The sequence below is a fragment of the Pelecanus crispus genome, chromosome 7 (genome assembly GCF_030463565.1).
Source record: "Pelecanus crispus isolate bPelCri1 chromosome 7, bPelCri1.pri, whole genome shotgun sequence".
Classification (NCBI taxonomy): Eukaryota; Metazoa; Chordata; class Aves; order Pelecaniformes; family Pelecanidae; genus Pelecanus; species Pelecanus crispus.
Genome location: NC_134649.1, coordinates 23,224,357 through 23,239,015, shown reverse-complemented (window position 1 = coordinate 23,239,015; position 14,659 = coordinate 23,224,357). Strand labels below are relative to the sequence as shown.

The following is a 14,659-nucleotide window of genomic DNA, read 5'->3' as shown; positions in this document are numbered from 1 at the left end:
AGCCATCTGCTTTGGCCTTTTCTTCCATCCATTTTGGACATCCTAGGCAGGGAATTCCCCAAGATACAAATGACCTACTTTCCTGAAGTAGCTGGATCACCACAGCTGCAGGAATCTCACAACCTTCTAAGGTAAAGGGAATTTCAGTGGTATATGCACACACAGGCCAAAAGACTGTCGTTAGTTAGGAAACAGACAGCAAAGGTGCTTCAACAGACCACACCATTTTTGCCTTCTGAAACGAGATGCCATGCTGACATTCAGATCAGGCCAAAATATCCTTATTATGGCATGAAATCCTTCAATACTTACCGGCTTCAGAGCTGTGTTAAGAGGACAGACATACTAAGTTGTCCTTCAATCCTGTTTTCAAAGGTATCTATTGAAAAGTGTTGCCTTAAAGCTAGTCTCTTCCCCCATCACGCCCCCCCCAAACGAAAAGATTACAATACAGCTGGCCAGACAGATTATGCAGCAAAACCCGTCATATTGCTGTGTTCCCTGGGCAGCACGACTTCTCATCAGCATGCAGAGTTAAGAGTGCCACACGGCTGATAAAACTCAGATTGTTTCATCCCTCTCCTCAAATTCACGGCTTGTTTTCAGGAAGAGGACTGAAAGACAAGTCAACAGATTTTAGAAGAGGGAAAGGTGGACTTAAAGCCCTAGTAAAATTTCTGATACACACTCATTCAATAGCATTCCCCCTGCCCACTGTTTGACCACATTCATGAAAACAGTGAAACAAACAGTTGTACACTGACAGACAATTACATGGGAAGTTTGCACTATAGGTGCATCTCTAAAGAATCATTTGGGCAAGAAAACAAGACCAAGAGTCTCTAGAGCACACGCAGAAACTGTCCCTTGCCAGCACAGTCCTGTTTGAAGAGCAACCATGCAGTAGCTGCAAACAACACCTACAAGAGCAAACGCTCAAAAATAAAATAACCTCAGAAACTGTTTCAATTACAAACTCATTTGACAAGGATTCTCCAGCCTTGTACTCCAGCACTAAAGGAGGCGAGCTCTATGCTCAGTAGAAATACCACAGCAAATAATCCATGGCTGCAGGGAGAGGAAAAAGCTATTGCACTAGAAGTGCCCTAATTACTAGCAGTTACAAACTGCACTAAGACCACCGTCATTGTTTCTTGAGGTTAAGAAGGACTTTCACGCTGTTTTCACACTGCTGCTTGAGGTAACACAGGAGACCGGGTTATGATCTTGCTCTGCTGGACTGTCCACGTTTCAAGCAATGCTGAACAAGGAAGACTTTATATTCCCACAGAGGCATACACTAAACAGCGAGACCAGCACCTACCTATCTCAATGTGGTTTACTAGACACAAAAGGCTAAAGCAGTAGCATATGGCATAGGCTAGCTTCTTTCCAAATCTTAGTGGTTCTCTCTCCTATACTACAGCCTTTTTTTCCTACCTTCCACCATAATATTGAAATGCCACTCACAGCAGAAGAGACAACAGTAGCTCAGGGAAGACTGCTCAGAAGGCGATCCCATTTCTACAGGTTCCCAGTTTCCACTAAATACTGATGCACAAAGATGATGAACTCCCCTGTCATGAAATGCATCCCTGAAGTCAAAGGCCACAATTCAATCCTACTTCTCCAGCTCTCCTGGCTACTAAGCAACCATTTCTGCAAGAAAGTCTTCTTACCTAGCCTTTGTGGCAGGGATGAAGGGGTGTAACTGCATTATTTTAAAACAGCTGTTAGCTGCACTACTGCTGGAGCTACACAATAGCATATGTGATATGAAAGAGTACTGTAAATCATGTTATTAAAAGGAGTACCAGCAATTTGAATAAAACAAGCTGTCAAAAGCTTTTGGTTTTGAATCTGATTCTGCATTCACTAAGCTGTTACAAGTATTATAACTTTCGCACAAAGCCTAAAAATAATTTTAAAAGATTAAACTAGACAACTGCATCAAAAGGTCTCTAGTAAATATTCTCTGGGTTTAAGTTTTAAACCCTACATTTCCATCAGTTTGAAATCCTCTTGAAAAACATTGTCTTAGATTATGATAAATTTCAATGCAACACACTATCTTCATCTGAGTAACCACGTCATCAGCACAGATAACTCCATAATGATGGCAAAGAAAAAACACAAACTGGATTTGGTGACCCTCCCCGCCCCACCAAGAGATAAAAGTGATCTTTAAAAAGGCATTCCAGGTTAGAATAAAATCCTGGAAGGACAAATAGGAACGAAGGTGGTAGAAAAGCCTCCATATGGAAATGAATAAAAACTTAGCATTACAAAGGACTGGCAGTGCTATTAAACTCTACACAAGAGTCTGGGGTTGATGTTTTGCATCTTCAGTCATTCAGAAACAGCAAAGGCAATACATCAAACAGCATCAGTAAGTTGAGGCGATGCTTCCAGCTACTGTACAACTGCCAGAGGGCCATTTCTGACTAAGATATCCAGCCAGAAGCTACAAAAAGGGCTGAAATCTGCCAGTACCAAGTAGACATGTTTAAAAAAAAAAAAAAAAAAAGGAAAAAAAGCTAAACATTACAGAGAATGCTCCCTGAAATACAACAGGAGTCTGGAAACTGGTAGTGCTTTTTGGCAATTGTCAGCGATTTCCATAATTGTTCAAAACCAAACAGAAAATGACACTATACAGATTTCGTTGCTTACATAAGAGGCTTTCGGAGCCCAACAGTTCCCTTACTTGGTCTTCTCCAAGCACAGTACTCACTCCTTTGTTATTACCATGTTCTTTTCTGCACAATTCTCGAGACAGGAGCATCAAAAGAACAAATACATACCAAAATACAAACAGATCAAGTCAAGAGGTCAAGGTTTTGTTAAAGGATTATACTATATCTGTTTAAAACTGAAAACCTGCCCTTATTTGTAATTTAGAGCTGTCTTATTTCCAAAGTGTAAACCATAGGAAGCACTGGTTTGCAAGAATAATTTTCAGCTTCAGCTTGCAAGTGTCAGCTCCGTACAGAATAGCAGAGCAAAACTGTGGCCAACATTCAAAAGCTCACAAAGGTCAGGGCTCTTGGTAGGATGGAGGAAGGAGGCAATAATCCATAAATCATAACTTAAGATCACATAGACCCATGGGAAGTAGCAGAACAGCCCAAGTCTTAAGTGAATCTTTAATGTCCAGTACAATAGGAATAAGCACCTTCAAGTGCTTTCAAGAAAATATTCTTAAGAATATTGTAATTTATGTTATTTTCATAGTATTGCCAGCTGTATTTATTTAATTACAGGCATCAGTAAGTTACCCTGTTACACAGTGGGTTCTCCTCATTAAAATAAAAAGTGTTGTTTTGTGAGGGTTTTTTTAAAGATTAATTGCTATCATGCATAAAAGAACAAGGGAATATCTATTGTTAAATATCCCTCACAAGGTCTTTACAATTTTTCATGATGTACCAGAATGCGAGAAAAAGAATACATCACAGTTCAGAAGGTGTAGCTATTCAAGCACACTATTATGTTTCCAACCAGGATTTTTTTTAATAATTGATGGTTGTCTGCCTGAAGGACAGAACGAAGAGCAAGTGGCAATAATATTAAATCATTTCTGAAGTTGTATTTATTTATTGAAGATTTGATGTCATCCACCAATTGTGAGGATAAAGGTGAGGAAAGCAATGGACTAATGCTCTAAAATTAGAGAAGCAAATCAGTCTCTACATAAAACTCTGCCAAAGATGAATGAAATCCAGTGCACAGCAGGGCTCTTCACATTTGCAAAATCTGTATGTTAAAATTTTAAAATTTGTACTAAAGAACCACTAAATCCAGATTTAAAAAAGAAAAAAAAGAAAAAAAAAAGAAAAAAGCATTTTGAAAGACAGGTGCACTTGAACTGGGAGTGGGGGAGAAGCTAAGAGCTATTCAAAAGGGCAGCCAAAAATTTCCATATGCAGTAAGAGAAACATGTACAGCAGACTCCCTGAGCCAGAAAGCTGGAAAAGCTCCACATTAAACAAATCTAGAGTTCAGAAGAGGAGAGAGGACAAGAAGCCTAAAGATGGAGAGTTTAAATGAGCGTAAAGCTTAGCTTTGCCGCTCCTGAGCAACCTGTTTTCATTAATGAGGCTTTATCAATGAAAGACAGCCTTTCAGATTAATTTTTCTTCTGCCAATATTTATAAGCTACCTGTTGGCTAAAAGCAAGGAAGGCCAAGCCAAGCTACATTCCAGCTTTGGCATATAAATGAATTGGAGCTTTACATACTAGCAACACCCCTTCCAACTTCACATGGCAGCAGCACCCTTTCCAACTGCAGCTATTGCCCTCATTGACAGAGTCGGCAACCAGGTACCTCTGGGAGAAGGGGCAAGGCTTATCCTTTTGCTGACGTGATCATGTAACTGTAGGATTAAATATAGCATACAACTAGAAATTCAGACATATTAGAAGCACATGGAAATATTTAACTGTAATTTTGACCAGCTTCTGAAGCCTGTAGAGCAGCTTGTGTTCTACCTTGGCTGAAGCCCAAATGAAAAAGTGACACAAAACACAATTCCCTAATAGCTTAAAACCAGTATCACAATGACCAGAGCTTCCCAACTTCCTCACCTGCTAGAATGAACACACAAAAAAGGATCTTGATAGAGAGATCAACAATTCTTATAAAACGTGCTAGCAGTGAACTGCCAGTCTAAGAATATACAGAAAGCAGTACCTGACAAAAATCATCCCTGAGTTGCAGAAATGACCACACTATTTATTTAAATATCTTTTTGTTACTAAAATTTACACAAGATGCACTAAGTTGCAAAAGAATCAATGCAAATGGCACTGGAGAAGCAAAGCAGGGAGAATATCTTCCCAAGTTAAAGTCTGGTCTAAAGAAAGGGGTTTAAGAAATAAACCTAGATTTTGCCTTAAGAAAAATGTAGGTAAGTGCTAGTTGAGGAAAAGAAAGGTTAAACCAGTCCTGGTAGAAAGACAGAAGCAGCCAGGTTTAAATGAAATACCGGTTTTGCAAAAAGCCCTACCAATGTAGAACAAACTAATTTCTCTAGGTTTTATTTGTACCAAGCATGAAGATTAAAGCTGAAAACAAGCACAAGACCATCAACATCAAAGAGCAAGAGGAGACCGCCCCGAAAACGGAATCTGCAAAGATTGGGAAACAAAAGCTATGAAGCCCAAGAGGACAAAGGGCTGATCAGAGCAGTTCAAAGCAGAACATGCACACAAGAACATACAAAGGTGACCCAAACGAAGGAAATGCAATGTATTTCCAAGGACGTTTTCAACCACAAGGAATATAGCTGTAACAAAGCAATTTTACAGTCAGGGCAAAGCAGTGCACATCTCTGTCAAGCAAGATAATGCTCCTATTCTATCCTGATCCTATCTTTATCTTGTGGTGAATTCCACTTACATGAAGAAAGCAAACACGGTTCAAAGCTCAAAGAAAGAGAGTTTGCAAAGCTAACACAAAAATAAACTCCATTTTCAGTATGAACCCACAATACACAGATAAAATGTAGACTGCTTAGGGACTGAATGCTTCACAGATTGTCTATATTTACAATGAAAACCATAATGTAAACAACAAGAGGCTGATGTTTCCTATTTGTCCTGTTAGCGCACCATATGTCTGTATTTCACTGCTTCCCCACTGCTCTCAGGCCTTTAGCACAGTTCTGGAGATTTTATTTCGGTGCATTGGTTGAGAGCTTGCCTGCAATTCCACTTATTTATAAACTGAATACAGTAGAGCTAAGCTATCTCTTTTTTTGCTTGCCTTTGTATCTGAAAACCCATGAAAAAAAATTTCCTTAGTAATATAGTGTAATTAATTTTTGTAAATACATGTCTTCAGGAATGCCCTTCCTAAATGGAGTAACAAAAAGCCAACTATCTCTGCCAAAGTGAAGCTTTATATGTTCTATAGACCAGTGTTATCCAAAATGTTCCAGATGAGATATTTATATGTTATTCTAGCAAATGCCATCACCCTTGGTATCTAAGTTCTGCCACCAAAAATAGGCATTACGGTTGAAGCTTTCCATGAGGTCGCATCATCAAACTGTTTTCACACCTTTTTCATAGGTGGTGTTCTGGATTATGCAGTCTTATTTTTTAATTTTTTTTTTTTTAAAGTCTTCCAGCTTTTCCAAGTACCCTAGGCTCTGCACAGGTAAAATGAAGCAAAGCTTTACCACCACTGGCACATGCTTCAGAGCGACTAGATAAAATCGCTTGATCTTCTGTAGTGGAATTAAGAAAAAACTGCAGTTATGTGTATTCAAAAGGGAAGAATATAATATAATCAGATGCAAACACTTCACATGCTCCTGAAATGCTGCATTTGTACCGTCTCAGAAACAATCACCTTCTTCTAAGTCTGGTCGTGACACCAGGACTCAGGGGTACACAGTGTGGTTGGAACACCAGGGAATGAATGGTCAGGCAGACTGCAGTTTCAGGAAAGGGGATAAAGCTAAATGCTAGCTGTAAAAGACTTCATTAAAATATGAAGGCACAGATGATCTTGGGCAGCCCACAAAGTGCTTCTCAGCTGGCTTTGCTCTGCCCTCACTTTAGCTTATTTTCACCTTTTTTATTACATGGCAACAGTCTCACTTTAACTCTCATCAGAATATCAAACTACAATAAGCAGCTGCCCTCCTCCTCTCCCCCCCTCCATTTTCTCACTGTACCTACCATCTGGGCTTTGAAAACCTGAGCACCAAGTGTCTGCTGCTTAAACTGGTACTTTGTCTAATTAACACCTTTTTCTCCTTCACTGAAAGTTGTTAATTAAGTGATAAATTTTTTGAGGGCAGAAAAAAACCACCATAACTTTATCAAAGTATTGCATTTTTACTTCATTTAGGTTAGAAAAAAGGCAGCCTAAATAATGTTTAGTTTCTTTCCAATGCTCACCTTTACTAAACCAAAATATTAGAAATTAGTCAAATCGACAAAAGTGACAGCCGGCATGCCAGCTGGAGAAGAAGGGTGAAGGCAACTCAATTCCATGGAAAGCACTAAGGCATCCTGCCTGTTTTCACCCATCATCTAGCAGGTTTGATGGTTTCCCATTCTTTTATCACTAGAGAGCATGGTTTTTAATCATACCACTGATAAGAAATGGGTTTGGTCTTAATCACTTCCCTGGTTTAAGTTTTAGAGTTTTTAAGAGATGGGTTTAAGTTTTACAGTGCACTCCCTGTCCTCTTTACTGAGTATGACTCACCAGCTGTTGTAGCACCGGTAACCATCACGTACCGCATCAGACAACCTTTGGCTGTAGTCTCCTAAATGCACTGCACCAGTTCCACGAACTAAAAAATTGGCATTAATTTTCTTGGTCTGCTTTGCCCTATTCTTTAGCCAACTACAGAAGCAGCTTTAAAAGCAGCACTTTGACATTTGTACCAGATATCCAGATGAGCCTATACTGTCTATAAGCATACTCAGGACCAGAGCAATATGTGAAATTAATTCCTGCAATCTCACCTTGCAGCTTTATATAGCTGAAGGTAGGTTATGACTTGCTAAAGAGGAAAACATTACCCAGAGAGCATCATATAAAATGCATGAGCCCATGATGTAGCATTAGATTCATTTCACAGAGAGGAAAACCTGAGGATTACTTTCTCCAGGTCCACAGACATGAGGATTAACATTTTCTGGATTCAGACCAACATTCCTCATTTCTCTATGCATTAGAAAACCTTGCTTAGTTTGACATGCAAAAAGATTTATGGACAAACTAATTTCATTTGTTTGCTGAAGTAAAATTCACAGAGTCCTTAAGTAAACGCTTTCAGAGCCTTCGCTGTTGCGAGACCATCCTGGTGATGACTGATTGTTGAAGGAATGTACTAAAGATAACAGGCACCAGGACATCTATAATGAGGAGCAGAAGGCCAAGAGATCTCTCAAAACAATGAACAGGTATCCTTGAGTGTCAAAACTCCCCTTTACTCCTCTTTTACTGTTCAGCAAGATCCACTAATTAGTGTCCCCTAAGTGAACCAGCTAATTGTAATATGAAAACCACACCTCTGTTGGAAGAGCTACCCACCTCCAAAGGGACACCTCTACCCACTCAGTATGTGTAGTGATTTTAAAGGGAGCTATGTCTTTAAATCGAAGCAAAAGTAGAAATAACCAATGACTAACAAGTAGGTGTTAACAGTAGGCCTAGTGACTTTGTTTAATTGTATAAATATGTGATGCAAGGATAATGGGGTGTGCTGGCTTTGTGGAATTACGACCTAGCACCCATCTCTGCACAGAAATTAAATAAAGCAAGTATCTTGACACAGTGTGTGAATTGGTTCTTGCACACCAGGTCAAAGAACCCATCTTTGTGGCAACATTGGGAATATGCCCCATGTAGCCAAGAGACACTTCTCTGCACAGATAGATGGAGAAAGGACACTCTGATCAGCTTCTGGGTTATAAATCAGAGAATTCAGACTGGAAAGGATTTCTGAAGGTCCATCTGCCTCCCCTCTAAAGCAACCCTTAGATCATGTTGAGGCCCTCGACCCTCAAGCCCCCATTCACACCATGGATGCTTTTATTCAAGAGCTTCCTCTGAATAAAAAAGCAATGCTTAACTTCACACCACAATGACTTTCAAGTGCAACTATTATTGTATGGTCACTTCTATTGGCAAACACTGATCTTTGTAACCATAATTCACTGAAAAAACACATCAAAGCATGGTTCATAAAAACATTACTGGATAGAAAAAGACACAAGTGTGTTGTAACAATTACAGCTACACACTTCCTATTTCAGGAAACTACTCTCACCCCAAATATATTCTCATTATAGAAACTGGGTTCAGAAACCTTCTCCAGGCATATTCCTCATCCACACATGGTTTCATGAGTTGTGGACAGTGTTTACAATTCTACTTTTGCAACCAACAACCCTATACCTGTATGTTTGATACCATAAGGTAGAACACATGAGAATAGATTCAAGTCTGGAATATCCGGCAACAGAACAATAGTCAGAACAAGAAATTAATACCTACTCCCTCGTTTTGACTGATGTCAGCCTGCTGGCTATAGTCACCTTTTTTAGTGTAGGAGTTCGCAGACCTTTTTTCCTAGTTCTTTAGCTGGAAAGAAGAAAGTTCTTCTAGTTCTTTGGTATTTAGTCTGAAAAAGTAAGTGGAACACTGACCTAGGTCTTTTACAAACAACTGGGAAACTTGGTATTTCACTTAGTTACTGGAACAGAACTGAAATACATTCCACTTTAAAACAGTAAGCAAACCTTGATACCAACATTTAATTGCTCACTTTGTTAAGGATGTATAACTCACTGACTCATATATTTTTCTGCAAAGGACTTAAAAGTGCTGATAATTAAAGCAGTGTTTTACATGTATAAACTAACTATTCAGATGACACATGAGGAGCAGACATGGGGTAAAAAGATGCTACGTTTTTACACAGGCTTGTCCCTAAAGTGTGTTGTGCAGTCCCTATCATAGCTCATTTTCCACTGAGTGCAAGTTCTATTTTCAATTTATAGCTTCTTCATTATGAAAGTCTACTTTTTGTTTTAAGCCCATCTGCTTAGAGACATTGAAAGAGTACAAACTAGAAAGCTTCAAGCCTCTCCACCCTGTGAGTTTATTTATTGAAGTGATTCTCTCTGCTTTGGACATCCTGGTTGGAGAGACATTTTTAAATATCACTGCAGACATGAGACTAAAGCATTCTCTTCTATAGGAAGTGCAGAAAATCCTTCATTTGCTTATAATGCTCAGACCAACACTCTTCAAATAGACAATAGATCGACAGAGACATTATGAAGCCAGCTCTGATCAGTCTGAAGCATGGATCAACTTGCCTGTGAAACAATTAATGGTATCCAGATCAACAGCAAGTGCATCCATTTGTTCAGCACCTTAAAAAGCACATTTCTTCATATTTCAAAGAAACCATTAAAGGATATCAGTCAAGAACTACCCCTAGCTCTCTTTAGAGTAGCTCACGTACACAGCAGGTAGCACAGAAGACAACATCCTAAATAGATTTATATTTAGCTATGTGGCATTTCAATCACATCCTGTTGGGAGTCTGCTATAGACCACCCAACCAGGATGTAGAGGTAGATGAAGCATTCAATAAGCGGCTGGCAGAAGTCTCACAATTGCTAGCCCTTGTTCTCGTGGGGGTCTTCAACTTCCCAGACATCTGCTGGAAATACAACACAGCAGAGAAGCAACAGTCTAGGAAGTTCCTAGATTGTGTGGAAGATAAGTTCCTGACCCAGCTGGTGAGTGAGCCTACCAGGGGAGGTGCCTCACTTGACTTGCTGTTTACAGAGAAGGACTCATGGGAGATGTCATGGTTGGAGACCACCTTGGGCTTAGCAACCATGATATGATAGAGTTTTCAATTCTTGGCGACGTAAGGAGGAGGGGCAGCAAAACCGTTACCATGGACTTCCAGAGGGCAGACTTTGGCCTGTTCAGGACACTGGTTGGGAAAGTCCCTTGGGAGGCAGTCCTGAAGGACAAAGGGGTCCAGGAAGGCTGGGCGTTCTTCAAGAAGGAAGTCTTAAGGGCACAGGAGCGGGCTGTCCCCATGTGCCGTAAGACAAACCGGCGGGGAAGATGACCGGTCTGGCTGAACAGGGAGCTTTTGCTGGGACTCAGGGAAAAAAGGAGTCTACCACCTTTGGAAGAAGGGGCAGGCAACTCAGGAAGAGTACAGGGATCTTGTTAGGTCATGCAGAGAGGAAATTAGAAAGGCAACAGCCCAGCTAGAACTCAATCTGCCCACTGTTGTAAGAGAGAATAAAAAAATGTTTCTACAAATACATCAACAACAAAAAGAGAGCCAAGGAGAATCTCCATCCTTTGCTGGATGCAGGGGGAACATTGTCACCAAGGATGAGGAAAAGGCTGAGGTACTTAATGCCTTCATTGCCTCTGTCTTTAATAGCCAGACCAGTTATCCCAGGGTTTTCAGCCCACTGAGCTGGAAGACAGGGACGGGGAGCAGAATGGAGCCCCCATAATCCAGGAGGAAGCAGTTAATGACATGTTACGCCACCTGGACGCTCACAAGTCTATGGGACCGATGGGATCCGCCCGAGAGTATTGAGGGAGCTGGCGGAGGAGCTCGCCAAGCCACTTTCCATCATCTATCAGCAGTCCTGGTTAACAGGGGAGGTCCCTGATGACTGGAGGCTTGTCAATGTGATGCCCATCTACAAGAAGGGCCGTAAGGAGGACCCAGGGAACTACAGGCCTGTCAGCTTGACCTCGGTGTCAGGAAAGATTATGGAGCAGTTCATATTGAGTGTGCTCAACAGGCATGTGCAGGCCAACTGGGGGATCGGGCCCAGCCAGCATGGGTTCATGAAAGGCAGGTCCTGCTTGACCAACCTGATCTCCTTTATGACCTGGTGACCCGCCTGGTGGATGAAGGAAAGGCTGTGGATGTCATCTACCTGGACTTCACTAAAGCCTTTGACACCATCTCCCATACCATTCTCCTAAGGAAGCTGGCGGCTCACGGCTTGGACGGGCATACTCTTCGCTGGGTAAAAAACTGGCTGGATGGCCGAGCCCAGAGAGTTGTGGTGAATGGAGTTAAGTCCAGTTGGCAGCCAGTCACGAGCGGTGTTCCCCAGGACTCTGTTTTGGGGCCAGTCTTGTTTAATATCTTTATCAACGATCTGGAGGAGGGGATTGAGTGCGCCCTCAGTAAGTTTGCAGATGACACCAAGTTGGGTGGGAGTGTCGATCTGCTGGAGGGTAGGAAGGCCCTGCAGAGGGATCTGGACGGGCTGGATTGATGGGCCGAGGCCAACTGTATGAGGTTCAACAAGGCCAAGTGCCGGGTCCTGCACTTGGGTCACAACAACCCCATGCAACGCTACAGGCTTGTGGAAGAGTGGCTAGAAAGCTGCCTAGCCAAAAAGGACCTGGAGGTGTTGGTTGACAGCCGCCTGAACATGAGCCAGCAGTGTGCCCAGGTGGCCAAGAAGGCCAACAGCATCCTGGCTTGTATCAGGAATAATGTGGCCAGCAGGAGCAGGGAGGTGATTATCCCCCTGTACTCGGCACTGGTGAGGCCGCATCTGGAATACTGTGTCCAGTTTTGGGCCCCTCACTACAAGAAGGACATTGAGGTGCTGGAGCATGTCCAGAGAAGGGCAACGAAGCTGGTGAAGGGTCTGGAGCACAGGCCTTATGAGGAGCGGCTGAGGGAACTGGGATTGTTTAGCCTAGAGAAGAGGAGGCTGAGGGGAGACCTTATCGCTCTCTACAACTACCTGAAAGGAGGTTGTAGTGAGGTGGGTGTTGGTCTCTTCTCCCAAGTAGTTAACGATAGGACGAGAGGAAATGGGCTCAAGCTGCACCAGGGGAGGTTTAGGTTGGATATTAGGAAAAATTTCTTCATGGAAAGGGTATTCAAGCATTGGAACAGGCTGCCCAAAGAGGTGGTGGAGTCACCATCCCTGGAAGTGTTAAAAAAACGGGTAGACGTGGCACTTTTGGGACATGGTGGCGTTGGGTTGATGGTTGGACTGATGATCTTAGAGATCCTTTCCAATCTTAATGATTCCTAGTTTTTACTTTCATTAAAAATAATCCAGCCACCAAGCCAGGAAACACGAAATTGGTACTCTACCCTTAATTGTTTTAGTGGTGGACTTGGTAGTGTTAGGTTAATGGTTGGACTGGATAATCTTAAAGGTCTTTTCCAACCTAAACGATTCTATGGTTTTATTCTATGATTTAAAAAAGCCAAGTCTAGGTAACTTCATTTGGCAGTACCTGTAGACCAACAACTTACATTAACACCACTTAAAAAAATTTGGATGACAAAGCCTTTTGAGGGATTCCAGGAAAACAGCAAGTCATTCCTCACAAAGGACATGCATCTCAACTCAGGGCAACAACAGCAGAACGCAAGCCAGTCTTAATATTAACATATCTTAAAATCCCAAAGAGGTTTGTTATCATCACGTTCCTGAATGCTACATGCATGGCTAGAAAACGTTCCTGTGGGCTGACTACAAACTGAAGGGCTCGGCATTGCAGGATTGATGCAATAGTCAAGCGACTTAAGGCAGTCTTCATTCTTTAGTCAACTGATTAGGGATTCAAAGCAGACATATAAGTGGTAATCAGGTTCACTAAGTAGCCATGGTCTCCCTCTAGTAAGACCTTGAGCTATAAACTATTCTAATCTGAAGGCAAAAAAATCCCCTTATCTACAGACACTTACAGAACACATATTCAAACTGGCTGTTGGTATCAGGCACCCAACCTAATCACCTGAACGAGCTGGGACCGTTGTTTGCCTGATGCTGGTATAGTGCAGGATGCTACACCAAACCTTTTTAAAACTATGTAATTGTGTAGCAAATGCTGGTTTTGCATGCCTCGTTCAAAGGAGTGCACACTGTCAGGAAGCTGATTTGAATGCATCAAGAAGCACTTAATCACAACAGACTTCCTTCCATGGAGAATTTGTAGACTAGTTTCTCTAAGGTTTTTTCCAAAGATTAAGCTTGCATCATGCTCAGAAAATGCAGACCTTATTCTCCTGTTCTTTCTGTTTATGCTTCTCCCTGGCATAACTTAGGGACAAAAGACTTACAATCATCCATGCAGGGAGAAAAAAAAAAAATAAGCAAGCCAACATTTATTAGTTTTAACTCCTTTTTTTAGGTCACTACAGAAATATTACTGTTGTAGCTAAGGAACATATAAGAATTTCTCTAAAGCAAAACCACACAGAAGCAGAAAAGCTCCTGTATATTGCCAAAACGTAATTGTTAACTAGGAACCCACTCCCTAGAAATAAGCAGGAAGGAACTCAGCTTCACAACACTGAAAAGCTGAGTTACAGCAGACAGCAATTGAAATTGTCCAGTGTTCACATGTAACACAGCAACTGAAGCCCGCACACTAAAGATCTCAAAAATTTTTAAGACCACCAGATTTGCACCCTAAAGCTAATGAAAACACTACAAAATGTTGGTGAAGATAATAAAAAAATATCTTGTGTTCAGATTAGTTATTTAAAATCCTCAGATTACACCATTAGAGAGCTAAAGGTTCAAAGTACTCCTCAATTTTGCTTTGACCTTTCCTGATCCTACAAATGTATGTTTGAAAAGAGACTGCTTACATTTCTCTTTAGCATAAAGGAAGCACATACTGAATAGCAAACTTCTATTTTCCCCTTTTATGCATTTTGCAGAAGTACGAGTTGCTCCATGCCATCCGTGATGAAGAAGCAGGACATTTCAATACACTGACCTTTTAAAAGAAACGCCCTTTTACAGAACTGTTGGATTATATAAGAGGTCACGCAATCCCAGGCAGGGCTGAGAACAAGTCATTCAGAAAAAAAAAAAAAAAAAATCCTTCTATATGCACAAGAAATGTTATTAGCAGGAGGTACAATACCTTTTAGGTACAATACATTTTTAAATGTAAATCAGAGTTCAACTTTTAACAGAGCAAGATCTGCCTAATAACAATATGTAAAATACTGGCCCCACTGCAGGAGATGGGGTGTTGTGGTTTAACCCCAGTTGGCAACTAAGCACCACAGAGCCACTCGCTCACCCTCCCCCACCCCAGTAGGATGGGGGAGAGAATCGAAAAAAAAAAAAAAAAAAAAA

General features: G+C 41.3%; 1 protein-coding gene across 1 annotated transcript in view; it reads right to left on the bottom strand.

The window, feature by feature from the left end:
- Window positions 1-14,659, bottom strand: part of NPTN (neuroplastin) — a 64,896-nt gene that overhangs the window by 35,786 nt on the left and 14,451 nt on the right. The window lies entirely within an intron of this gene.